The sequence below is a fragment of the Sinocyclocheilus anshuiensis genome, unplaced genomic scaffold (assembly GCF_001515605.1).
Source record: "Sinocyclocheilus anshuiensis isolate Anshui unplaced genomic scaffold, SAMN03320099.WGS_v1.1 scaffold1674, whole genome shotgun sequence".
NCBI classification, from domain to species: domain Eukaryota; kingdom Metazoa; phylum Chordata; class Actinopteri; order Cypriniformes; family Cyprinidae; genus Sinocyclocheilus; species Sinocyclocheilus anshuiensis.
The window spans coordinates 19,079-32,700 of NW_015542430.1; the positions used below are offsets into that span (position 1 = coordinate 19,079).

Sequence of the window (13,622 nt, forward strand, 5' to 3'; positions counted from 1 at the left end):
AAAAAGTCATAATCCATTCAGTTTTTTGGGTAAAATATCAGCAAAGCAGACACGTCCTTGTGCACAGAGAAACCTTCAGTGGCACAAACCCTTGGAGAACACGACTGACTTGTAAAAGAAACAAACGCTCTTCGCGGTGTCTCCGTGTTTGTAAAATACATTACATTTACAACGCGCGAGCGCTCCAGTGAGTTGCTCTCTGTGTTGATATTTAGTTGTATGTAGAGGGCGGGACTCGAACTGAAAGGAACAAGGCGCGGCCAAGAACCCCTTCACACGTGTAGACAAAGAGACCATCAACACAACCCAAACATGCAGGGAAAGTTTTCCAGGACCTCGCGAAGCGCCCAGGTGAGTGATCGGCACACGCTCAGGTTAAGCTTGTGTCGCGCTCAGATCGGTTTCGTCTGTGGATGTGTATCTGGAAAAGTTCTGCAAGAGTTGGTGCGTCAGCTCGCAAAGGAGCGGTCCTTTGTTCAGCGGCGACTCGAGATGCTCAAACTATAGATGAAGATGAGATCTGAAGAAAGTGTGGATGGAAAAAACGAGAGGATGTATTTGGGAGAAACTAAAAAGCTTGAGAGTTATTTTCCACTTTTGGCTCATGTGGGACTAAGGATGGCGCAGGAAGACAAAGCTGTCAAAAGTTGATTGGCGAAGGAAGTTGACCGAAAATTGCGCACGCAAAGTATTTCGCAATTAATATGAAACGAAAGACGAGTTTGTTTCAGGAGAAGCTCTAGGCATTGCTCTGTTTAATCTTCCGGATGATGTAGTAGTTAATCGCGAGGTTGATATCTCCAATTATCTGCGCATGAATACATACTGATTAATTCAGCATACTTGTGCTTTTAATGCCTTCTTATTAAATCGTTTAGTATTAGATGCAATGCTTTTTGGTGCCATTTACGATGATTTGTGAGCGTGAGGTGGATGCATAATGTTCAGATTGTGTGAAAGAGCAACAGGTACAACAGTCCTTTGTTGCAGAACTTCGAAAGACACGATGCAGTCTCTTTGTTCTGCAGCTGCCGAACACACCTTACACTTTTTATATTTTGCATAATGAACTCAACAATTGTCGTTTGCAAATTCCTATATTATCATTAAATACACATTATCAGTTAAGCTTACTAGTTTCTCAGTGTTAAGCTATCTGGATTTTCCTGTTAACCACATGTGAATTAAATGCTTTACTAAAAACTCTTCTCTAAGTCATAATAACTTTATTGTGTTATATTTAGTCGGACTTTGCTCAGAAACTGCACGCCTTCCTCTTGAAACTCTGGAACACACATGCGACTCAAACTCATTTCAAGCATGATCTGCTGTCAGTGATGTTGAGTGGATGAATGAATTCAGTTCCTCACACAGGCTCACGCAGGCGTGCTTTATCACCAGAGCTGGGTAATTCGTTACTGACTCCTAATTACAGGAAAAAAAATTGTAGTCAGTAACATAATTCATTACATTACATATTTTAGATAATATAATAGGCTACTTTTTTTTTATTACTTTTGACAACTCGTTTATCACATTGATTTAAATAGGATAATCTTGTACCATACTGATATAAAAATGCAAAGAGTAAGAACATATTTTCCATTCGGCATTGTAACTACATGAAGTGCATTAAACATAATATCACCTCAATGTTTCCCAAACTGGGGTTCGTAAAGGAACTGCAGGGGGTTTGTGAGTTTAATGAAAAGCTAGCAATTAATTGAATCATAAAAATGTAAAATGAAAACAAATCATTTTAAAATAAGAATCAAAATAAAACACTAAAAAAGATTAAATATTTTATGTTTACCTGCATGTCATGTGACCATTAACCAATGTCAACATGCAAATGTGATGCATAATTATTACAATATTTATTTTAAAATCTCATTTATGTAAATCAGTGGTCACCTGACTAATGGCTAGTCTCTGTGTGAATGACCACAAAACTGGATCTTCTGAGTGTATATAACTGGTAGGCTATTTTAGAAAGGGAAATTTAAAAGATGAAAATGAGGAATTATGAATAATTTATTGCAATTGTGTGACTAATATGTAACCAATAAAAAACTAACTGTAGTCTGATTTGTGAGTATTTGAAAATGTAATTTACTCTAATTACAAGTTCTTGCTTTTTGGAGTCTGATTACGTAATCCAGATGATGTGTGATCAGTTACTACCAGCTCTGCTTATCACATGCTCAACTAACTATATTTTTGGGGGTTTCTTTGCATTAATGATTTGAAAATGACATTAAACCAGAGCTCTAGCTGTTGACTTCAGTACACTATTTGTGATCTTATCACTGCAGCTTAATTTTATAATTATTTGATAATATATTAGATTACATTTGAATGAACTGTATTTAAAATTACCGTATTTTCCTAACATATATCAGGACACTCAAACAGTGCAGCAAAACGTGTTGGTTGACATTATGCATTAAACGTAGTTAAATACATTTCATTGCATTAACGTACATCATCGCATTTAAATGTAAAATGTCAGAACTTGGTCATGCTTAGGGTGAATTCAGGTGTATTGGGACACTTTTGTCATTGAGATGACTGGGACTCAGGCTTAGGCCTATTCTGACCAGTGAACACGATAATGACATTCAGGGGGTCGGATTTGAATATAATATCACGGAAAACAAACAAACAAAGAAACAAATAAATGTTTGTTGATGCCCCTAGCATAGGCGTTTAAACAAAACACAAGTTTTATTTAGGCTACTTGTTCTAACTAACTTATCCGATACACGTAGCCTATATATTTAGTAAAAGAACCCCTAACCTTTTGTTTTGATCTGGAAATTACCACAGCTAAGAAATAGGGCTATTATTTATCCTAAAGTTTAAGTGCGTCCTCATGGGGCGTCTCAATACAAGTTATTACAGCTCCATGAAATGCAATGGTTTACATCGATTTACTGCAAATATATATATAGTTTTCCAGGACCTCGCGAAGCGCCCAGGTGAGTGATCGGCACGCGCTCAGGTTAAGCTTGTGTCGCGCTCAGATCGGTTTCGTCTGTGTATGTGTATCTGGAAAAGTTCTGCAAGAGTTGGTGCGTCAGCTCGCAAAGGAGCGGTCCTTTGTTCAGCGGCGACTCGAGATGCTCAAACTATAGATGAAGATGAGATCTGAAGAAAGTGTGGATGGAAAAAACGAGAGGATGTATTTGGGAGAAACTAAAAAGCTTGAGAGTTATTTTCTACTTTTGGCTCATGTGGGACTAAGGATGGCGCAGGAAGACAAAGCTGTCAAAAGTTGATTGGCGAAGGAAGTTGACCGAAAATTGCGCACGCAAAGTATTTCGCAATTAATATGAAACGAAAGACGAGTTTGTTTCAGGAGAAGCTCTAGGCATTGCTCTGTTTAATCTTCCGGATGATGTAGTAGTTAATCGCGAGGTTGATATCTCCAATTATCTGCGCATGAATACGTACTGATTAATGCAGCATACTTGTGCTTTTAATGTCCTAATTAAATCGTTCACTATTAAATGCAATGCTTTTTGGTGCCATCTGCGTTGATTTGTGAGCGTGAGGTGGATGCATAATGTTCAGATTGTGTGAAAGAGCAACAGGTACAACAGTCCTTTGTTGCAGAACTTCGAAAGACACGATGCAGTCTCTTTGTTCTGCAGCTGCCGAACACACAGTGTGAGGACACGCCACACAATTCCTCTGCTTAACTTTGATTTCTCAGACACCTGATATTGCAGTGAACTGTGTTGAGTGTTTAAAAAGTTTGCTAAAGAGAAAAAAGAAAAGTAAAAAGAAAAATTCAATAATTCACCATATGAGGTAAGAGGTCCATCACTCCTTATTGAAATACATATTTTTTAACATAACTTTTACGCCAGAAATGGGACCTCTAAAGACAACTTTCCACGCAGAACAGCTCATAGTATTTCTGAAGCGATCGTTTGACTTTTTATTTCAATTTTGACGTCCTTGTTCTCCTAAAATACGCGCTAATCTTGATACGGACCTTTGCCCAGTTCCTCTGGAGACCCGAAGTTAGTTTACTTTCTTAACTAAGTTATCACATCTTTCATAGAAATGTGGATTTATTTTATTTAAGAGTTCTCTCCATCTTTCGCTTCTACAACCCAATGCATTCGATGTGCACAGGTGAATAATTAAAAATGTACAACAAATACAAAAATGTATTTTATTTTAAATTGTGATTAATTGTTTAATCCCCAAATAATTTTCAGCTCGAATTATTGTGTCTCAAAAGGCAAGTGGGCCTGTCCTGCCTGCAAAGATTTGGAGACTGTGAGACATGTTTATTAAACGCTTTTTAATAGTTAGCATTTTCACTGTGCATGAAGCCAAACAATACTTAAATGATTTATTTGTTACACTTAAACCCGCATGTTTTCTGTTCTAGGCCAGCATGCACGGGTCTGCGAGTACTGGATAACTTCTGCTTTCAACGGACGCCCTTTGAAGGATTTATTTAATGATTATTTTTCACTGTGGAATATTATTACTGTCCTTCGGGATTATTGGACTATTCATAATGAGAATGATTACTTTCAACGTATAGACACCATGGACAAACAAAAGGTAAGTGCCCTACATTTAAAACGCATTTAATTGTAATTATTTTTTTTTTATATAATTCACAACGTCTCCAAATGTTAATATAGAGAACTACTTATTTTAAAACGTGCATTTGGATGTACACGAATGAGCACTGCATAATGTACTAATGTCTGTTTGTATCATTAATTAAAGTCATAATAGCGTTACTCTAATGCAATCAGACGTGTCCGGATCAATGCCACTCTTCCTCGACACAATTGCGCAGGGGTTCGCGATGACGTCACTCGAGTGCTGCACCTGTCAGTCAGGCGTGATCGAAAGCCTCAGTGTGTGTGTGTGTGTGTGTGTGTGTGTTTCTTCAGCAAGTGTGGAGCTGGACAGCGCACTGCATCCGCGGGAAACACGCAGAGCCGCACTGCACCCCTCTTCTTTATCAAATGAAAGTTTGGGATGAGTCATCCCATCATCTTCCTCTAACTCTTCACCAGAGTCCAGGATCGAGTGAGCTCAGACTGCGTCGGGAGCAGCCGAGCATCCCGCCTCACGGCGTCTCTCCGCTATGATGTCATTGGCAGCCAATCAAACGCGTACGAGCCAATGGCACGCCAGGCAGGCCCCGCCCACCGCACGTTCTGTCCACGCTGGAGGTCGCAGCTCTGAAATGAAGTAATGCAGAGAAAAGCAGACACAAGCACACAGAGCGTCTGATGTGTGCTGCAGCCTCAGAGGAGAGTTCACAGCTGCTCTGAGGATGAAAGGATACGTTTTTACAGATTTAATCCATTGAAATCAAGTGCTCAGAGTTTCATTCACACTTCACATGTAGCATAAGGATTTAGAGGAAATGTTGCGTTGTAGAGACGATTTCTCTCTTTTCTTCTGTTCTCTAACCTGTTCCTTTCATCCGCATTATTCAGTAAGCAGATGGAGTCTGATGTCAGTCCTGTGGCTCGTACAGTCTCTCTCGTTCTCAGTTCACAGTCTCTTCTGCGTATGAATGTGCTTTGGGAAAGCTTACCAATTGGCCTGCCAGTGTCCCTGGGTTCTCACAGCCACTGGAATGAGTTCTCAGTGTATCTGTCTGAACACTACGCTGTATCCAGAAAGCATGATTTCCCTTTGTGCTCACAATGGTCAAACGCTCATATTTGATTGTGGGTTTGTTCTTTGTCATTATTGCATTTTATTATGAAAGTTAAAAATAAAACAAAGCAAATCAGTGCAGTCCTGCAAATAAACGGTGCATTGGCAGGTTTATGTGAAAAGACTAAAGTTAACCAAGTCAAATTTCTACTGATCGTCTGTTTTTGAGATTAGGCTCGGTCTAACAGTGATGCATCCAAAGCTGCAGTCTGGTGTCAAACGGTATCATTTGCTGGATCTTTATTAAAAACCACAGAAATGTTAAATGTTCTGCTCTGACTGTTGGAGGAATATGTGAAAAAATTGATTTTCATGAAAAATTGTACAATTAGAAGTTCAACATCTTGTCCACAGCTTGCATCAAAATGACTTCTTTGTACCTGTAAAGGTGCATAATAGTAACTTAAGGGTAGGTTACAGATTACCACTCTTTTGCATGTTTTATTTTATTTATTTTTTTATCTGACAGCGCATCTGTAGATGGCAGGTCAGACGTGTGCTATATATCTGGGCCTGTATTCACAAAACATTTGATAAGAGTTCACCCAAATAGCAGTAAAAGTTTGTGTCAGCAGCGTTGTGAATAGGTTTTAAGAGAAAACTCTTAGCTAAGGAATAGAAAGGAGTCTTAAGCTCAGAGTAAGGGGGCGGGGTTGCTATGGATGATGTCAGCATGCTTATTAGCTATGCACACAGTGATTGGCTGATAGTCTTTGTCAGAGATTTATTCATAGAAATATTTTAGATCGCAATATTATGTTGCCATATTCAAATAAAGATTTAAAAATAAAAATGTTGCCACATTCAAATAAAGATTTTAAAATGCAGGCTAAGAGTTACTAATTAAACAAGTATATGTTCAGCTAAATGTCAGCCTCTTACATGTGTGCTTCTTGTAAACAATTAGCGGATATGCATATAAAGAGCCTTTTAATTAACAGAGTAGAATAATCATAGCTGATAGTAAGACATGCAAACGTAAAAGAAAATGAGTGTTGTGTGTGTTTGTGGTCAGTGGTTCACGTGATGCACTGCAGCTTCAGTAGACCAGGGTTTCTCACGCCTGCTCCTGTTTCTTCTTCATCTCACACACACTTCTACTCATGCCCTGCATCAGGTGTGTCTGGATCAGGCTTGAGAATCACTCGTCTGACTCTCTTGCTGTTTCAGTTCAAAGTGTTGTGGAAAACTGCATTGCTTCTATTTCCAGTGCTGTAATGCAAATGAGCACAAATGCTTAAACTACACCGCTGTCGCGATGAAAGCACAGGTGGTATTACACGGCTCACTGTTTGCATTGGGAATCAGCAGTCTACAGTCTGACACACCTCAGATTAGTCACTTTTCATCAGAATAAACGTTGAGCAGTGTCAGACTCCTCCTGATCTTAAATGACCAGCCTGAGACGTGACCAGCCTGAGAGAAACAGAGGAGAGTAAATGACATCATGCATGAGAATAATCTTAAAGGGACAGTACACCCAAACATGATCAATCTGTCATCATTTACTCCCCCAAACCGTTAGAGTTTCTCTCGTACGTGAAACATCAAAGAAGATATTTTGAGAAATGTCTGTTTTATTGTCCATACAGTGAAAGTCAATGGTACCCAAATGGTGACCAAAACTGTTTACCATCATTCTGCAAAATATCTTCTTTTTTTTTCTGCAGAAAAATATACAGTTTGGGACATTTTCATTTCAAAATGTTTTCCTTAAAGAAGCTACACAATAACTTGATTACAGTTTTTTTCAACTGCTTGCACACAAAATCTTTACTCGTCACACAGTTTCTGAAAGCTGACACTCAAACAGCAGAAGCACACACCAAATCTGCAAAACCACACACTAATTCTCAGCCTTTGACAGACACACACAAATCTAACTGGAATTAATATTATGGCAAAGGTGTTTGCAAATGTTTGCTTTTGAGATGTGTTTGTGATATTTTGAATGCAGTGCTTCATTTTGGTGTGAGGCATTTTGCATTTTGTGTGTGCAATTCTTGGATTTGTGTATAAAGTTTTGAGAAAAAGAGGCAAAGTTTTGAAAATGTGTGTAAGCAGCTGAAAAAACCTACTGTTAACCAATTAACAGCTTTTTACTGTAGTATTTTTACATTCTTTTACCATTAAAATCATTATGATTTGTTACAGTAGACACTTGGACACATCTACTGCTGACTGTTTTCCACATGTTAGATTAACAGTAAAGTGAGAACTCTAAAATAAATAAATGCATTCTTTTATATTTGAGATTCTTCTTAGTGTAGATTCACTTTGGGCATTCATTAACCGACTTCATGTGGTGAATCCTGGGATGCTTGTGAACATATGTGAGAAGCATTTTCTGTACTTTGTAGACATATGCCTATATATGTAGACTTAACTCATATTTGTCTAGAAACCTGATGTTCAAGCATTTAAGCAGAAGCCTTGTGTGTACTGTATGCCGTGTGTGTTTGAGCTCAGTGCAGTAAAACTCAATTCCCCATGCATGGGCCTTTTGAAGTCCAAATGCTCTCATCACATGCACAATTAACTTGAGCTCTGGACGGCCGTCGTCATGAGCTGCTCGTCAGCCTGAGGCTATCGCAGGGTCAGAGGTCACTGGGACAGTCTATCCCGCCAGAGCTTTAAACACATGCGTTGCTCTTTTCCAGTCTGTCTATCCGTTCTCACGACACATTAAGGTCATTTCTGTCGCGCTCGCCTTCGAACAGCGTGATAGTAATGATGTTAGTCAGTGCGGTCACGCTGCTTCAGTTAGTCCACTCAGGTGTGTCCAGAACGCAAGACTGCCAATTATAAGGCTTATTTCAGCTTTTGGCCTTTTGTTATTTGAGGCTGCTAAACGGGTTCGATTTCATTTTGGTTTTGCAGGTCACTTTTAGCCAACACATCATCACATTTAGCCCAGATTTGGTTCAGCTCGAAGGAACCTCATCTGGTCTTGAAAGCTTTGGCTGAAAACAGAGATGTGCTAGAGTAACATTCCTCGATCTGCTTATATTATGTGCCCTAATCCCGTATGTAATTTAGGAACGCTTAGAGATTCAAGAGCTCGCCAGACTTTAATGTCAGCTATATAAGTTAGCAAGTGTTTATTGTAAAAGCGAAAGCTGCCAGTGGAATCGGGTTTTTGGAAGCATTTTGGCCGAGCTTGACACATTAAATCTAGATCTCCTGCTGGGGCTTGAGCTGCACAAGGACTGCAGGTTTGTCATTAGGCCAAATGAGCCATGGACTTCACAGCCCAAACCACGCCAAAACAATGTGTTAACACACTCGATACAGTGCCAGAGACGATCTGCCGAGTGCCGACTGAATGAGGTGCTTTTAAAACAAAGCATGAAATCTTGGAATTCTTGCTAGATGCAAAAAATATTTTTTTCGCGAAATTGAAAACAGCTTGCAGCTTTTAGAAGAAGGAATGAATGCCCTGCTTTGAGGATCATCCCATGATGGCAAAGAGGATGCAGATGTTGGTAGACTGTGCTCAGGACGTCTGAACACCTCCTGCTCTACATGCTCACCAATGCTGCTTACCGTGCGACATACACTGCTGATAGTATGTCTGCCGATAGTGACGATTGCTTGGTTACCCAGTTGTTCCTGTAAAATGTTGCTCCAAGCATGTATTTTCATATTAATATTGTTGTAGTCCAGAGATGTCATCTATTACAGACACGGGTAGTTGGAGACCAGCAATATTTACTTCTTCTCCATTGTTATTCAGTCATTGTTTAATTAGACAGTTGGCGATGTTTGTCCCGCCCCTCCTCCACTGTGATTGGACGGCTGGGTGAAAAGTGGCAGAGATAAGTGCTGCATTTTACCCAAAGTTTAACATTTTAAAATTCTCAAATGACCAGAAAAAAGGGCAAGTGCTCAGCGTTAAATGTCTAGACACTCATCACGCTGCTGCCATGTTTTAATATGTGGCGCTCCCATTGAAAGCAAGTGAAAAACACTGCTAGCCTCAAGAATAAATGCTTTGGTGGACACACGGCCTTAAGGCTGTTTGGATAAATGTGGCATTGTATATTACGAATATTGTTGGGTTTTTGACAAATTGCTTTTGTAAGTCACTTACAGTTGAAGTTTTATGCATGAATGTAAATGTAAACTGATGGTCAGATGTACTCTGATAAATGAACAGAAGCAGAAGCAGAATGTTGTGATGGATATTTCTTTGCATGAGGTATTTCTCAGAAAATCTCAAGACTTCTTATTTTCTGTCATCATTAAAAGGCTTTTACAACATGTCTGGAAATCAGATAGAGTACATTAAATACAATACAATACATGTTTTCCTATTACTGCTTGGCCTATTATGTCATCACTTAAAAAATGACATGTATTTATATGACATGTTATCATGTCTTGATAACTGGGTTAAGCTTTAAACCGCAATTATTAATTCATATGCAGCTCCTGTGAGTGTTGAACAGACTCTCAGTCTCAGACTCTCCATCAGGTGAAGCTCAGATGAAAAACCTGTTCAGTGAGGTTAAAAGGATACTCTGTGTGTGTGTGTTTTAATCTACTACTATCAGTTAAAACATTCTTTTGAAATCATTTGAGAGATTCAAATTTAAGTGAAAACCACCGCCTTGTCTGTCTCTCTGTAAAAACAGTCAATGATGCAACAGACAACAAAATCAATGAGCTGCTCTCCAGCACTGGAAGGAGCGCTGCTGTCAGCAGTGGAGCAATAATTAAATGTGATAAATTATACATGGCGAAGGAGTGGCACTGAGTGACAGGTGCAAGAGAGCCATTGTGTGGAGAGCCGAGAAGCGCCACGAGTTCACGCCATTTTTAACCGTTTCAGGTGAGCCTGCGGACGAGGGAGGCTGGATGCGGCGCATTAGGTTAAAGAAGGGGCCTCGAAGCACTTTGGGAGGGCAGCGATTGCCTCCTGACATTTTTACAGCCCTGGCGAGGGCAGGTGGTTCATTACGCTCCGCTCCACACGGGGGAAGATGGCACCCGCTGGCCCTCCGCGGGGTTTCACAGCACTGACCCGGCTGAGCGGGAGAATAAGCGGGCGACTCTGCCCCCGGTGGCCAGCGGCGGTCATGCACGAGCAGTGTTGCACAAATCCCTGCACGGTTACCTCATTCACAGAAAGGTCACTGAAGTACAGCAGGAGAGCGGCGCGCTTTTCCTCCAATAGACATATGAAGCATCTCAGATGTTTTATAATGGTTTGGTCTTTTCTTTGAAAGCACACAAAGAAAATCTATTGATCGTTAATAGTGGATAAACTGATGGTTTTTAGATGAATGAAGGCAGAAGCAGAATAGTGTGAAGGATATGTCTTTACATAACAAGCTATTTCTGGACCAAAAAATCTCAGACTGGTTGATTGAGTATGGAGATTATTTACTGTCATCATGAAAAGGCTTTTACAACATGTCAGCAAATCCGTTAGGAATTATACAGTACAATACAATACAGCACATTAAATGGTAACAACTTCTTGTGGCTTGTAAAATATTAATGATGTATCAAATATTTCTGTTACATTTGATGTCCCAATATTATAGACTTGTTTCTCAATTGAAAACACGCATAGGACAGGAATGAATGCAAAGAACATTTTAAGAGATTGTGATGATGCATTTCCAGTTATTTACATCAGATATCTAGTTTAGTTTAATTTTTAAAAATTTCATGGTACATTTCTAACACTATACTTTGTTTTCCGACCTTGGAATTACATTACAGTAACACTGCTGTTTTCTAGTGATGGCAAATTTGGCATCTGTCTCTCTGTTGACCACTGTCAATCTCAATATTGTTTTCCTCTTTTGTAAAATCATAGCAATGCAAATGGGAACACAAAAATACATTTGTTGTAGTTTCATACAGAAACACCAAACTAAGGCCCAATTCGGACGGGACTAGTTTTACAGGTCTGTGTTTCACAGACGTATTTTAATCCCCTTCGAATCTGCCATGTCTGTGTTTTTCTCACACGACCTCTGTAATAATTCCAGAGCAAATGACCTACTGTTTTTCGCCAAACTCAGTGATTCTCTGAGATATCTAATCTCGTCCGATTGCGAATGTCTGTGATTGCCGCGTTTTATTCTGTGTTTTGGCCAACGTGAACTACCGTAGACGCTCTTACCACGTGCATTTAATAAAACCACATGCAAGAAAGAAAGTAATAGTAATAATAATAATAATAATAAAATCAAGAGCCAGATCACGTAAACTGTTAAGACTGGCTACTGTAATGTCAGCGTCAGGTTAGATTACTCACCTTAAATTCAGCACTCAATTGCATAATGTTTTAATAACATATGTACCTTTACGAAAATTAAACATGGTTTTAACTACAAATAGATAGTTTAACTACTAAAAAAATAGTTAAACTAAAGTAACCACAAATTAACCATGGTTTTGTTATACTAGCCATAGCTTAACCATGGTATTTATAGTAAAACTGGTTATACTATGGTAATCAATCCGAATACGCAATGCACGTATACAGAGCGTGCGATCTCTGCAGCGCCCATAGGTACAAAACAGACCAACCTTTCCTTTGTATTCCAAAGTGTTCATGAATTATAATTTAAGTTTGGATAGTCAAGTCAAGTCAAGTCAAGTCACCTTTATTTATATAGCGCTTTTAACAATACAGATTGTGTCAAAGCAACTGAACAGCATTAATTAGGAAAATAGTGTGTCAATAATGCAAAATGACAATAGTAAACACTCATTTTTCAGTTATAGACAGTTCATCATTGAATTCAGTGATGTCATCATCCAGCTCAGTTCAGTTTAATAGTATATTTGCAATCATTTGCAATCAAGTCAACGGTATCGCTGGAAATGAAGTGTCCCCAACTAAGCAAGCCAGAGGCGACAGCGGCAAGGAACCAAAACTCCATCAGTGACAGAATGGAGAAAAAACCTTGGGAGAAACCAGGCTCAGTCGGGGGGCCAGTTCTCCTCTGACCAGACAAAACCAGCAGTTCAATTTCAGGCTGCAGCATCCTCGTCGATACGTGGGAAGCGGTCCTGACATGATGATCGTCGTCGCGGGCGATGTGCGGCGCACCGTCTCGATCAGGCTCCTGAAGTCCCTCTTCAGTGTCTCCGTCTGCCGCAGCTTGGTGTCGTTAACCCCCGCGTGGATAGTGCACTTTAATTACTATTTAAAAAAATGGGGGATGACAGTTAAGGGCTTAAGGCTGGTGAGGTCAAGCGATCATTTAAGTCGGGATGAGTGGTCAGCGTGTGACTTTTCTCCCAGTTATGCAACACAAACACATCGTTGATAAACTCAGTGAGGCAGGCCTGTCAGCAGTCACAGGTTAACGCGTTTTGTATTTCAGCAACTTTGACATCTGTTTCGCACCTAACTCTCTCGTGCTTCACAAACAACTGCAACACGTCAGCTGGCGGTGTTAGGATGTCCCGTCGAGTCGCGGCGCGTCTGGCTGCTTCTGGATAGAGGCATGCGCTCACACTCCTCTCACACATGCACACGCGCCCGTCTCACCCTCGCTGAACGTTTGTCTCGGCTTCAGGAACGCTGATGCGCTTTGCACCATGCCTGGCATGTAAATGACAGATGCTGTACGTGTCTGATGATAGGGCGTCTGCAAACGCTTGCAAAATGTGGGCTTTCTTGGTCTGCGGAGACATGCGACTGTCGGATCAATGGGGTCCTTGTGTGTCAAAAGTGAGAACATTTGCATGCCTTCCGTCTTAATCTGTAGAGGATGAGGAGCACAGACAGGTATACGCTCTTGAGTTTCAGTCTGAAATAACCCATCAATCTGCTCCAAATGAAACGGCAGCAGAACCTTCACAATCCCCGGATAGCTCTGTGGACGTCTGTGGCTTATCAACAAAGACTCTTGCTGGCCTGGGATATTGATATATTTATCTCC

General features: G+C 40.1%; 1 long non-coding RNA gene across 1 annotated transcript in view; it reads left to right on the plus strand.

Annotated features, from left to right (window-relative positions):
* The first annotated feature begins 216 nt into the window (after positions 1-216).
* The window catches only part of LOC107693565 (uncharacterized), a 75,065-nt gene continuing 61,659 nt past the window's right edge, over positions 217-13,622 (plus strand). Inside the window, exons 1-2 of the long non-coding RNA XR_001634770.1 lie at positions 217-351; positions 4,409-4,587. This is a non-coding gene — a long non-coding RNA (uncharacterized LOC107693565). The remainder of the gene's footprint in view (positions 352-4,408; positions 4,588-13,622) is intronic.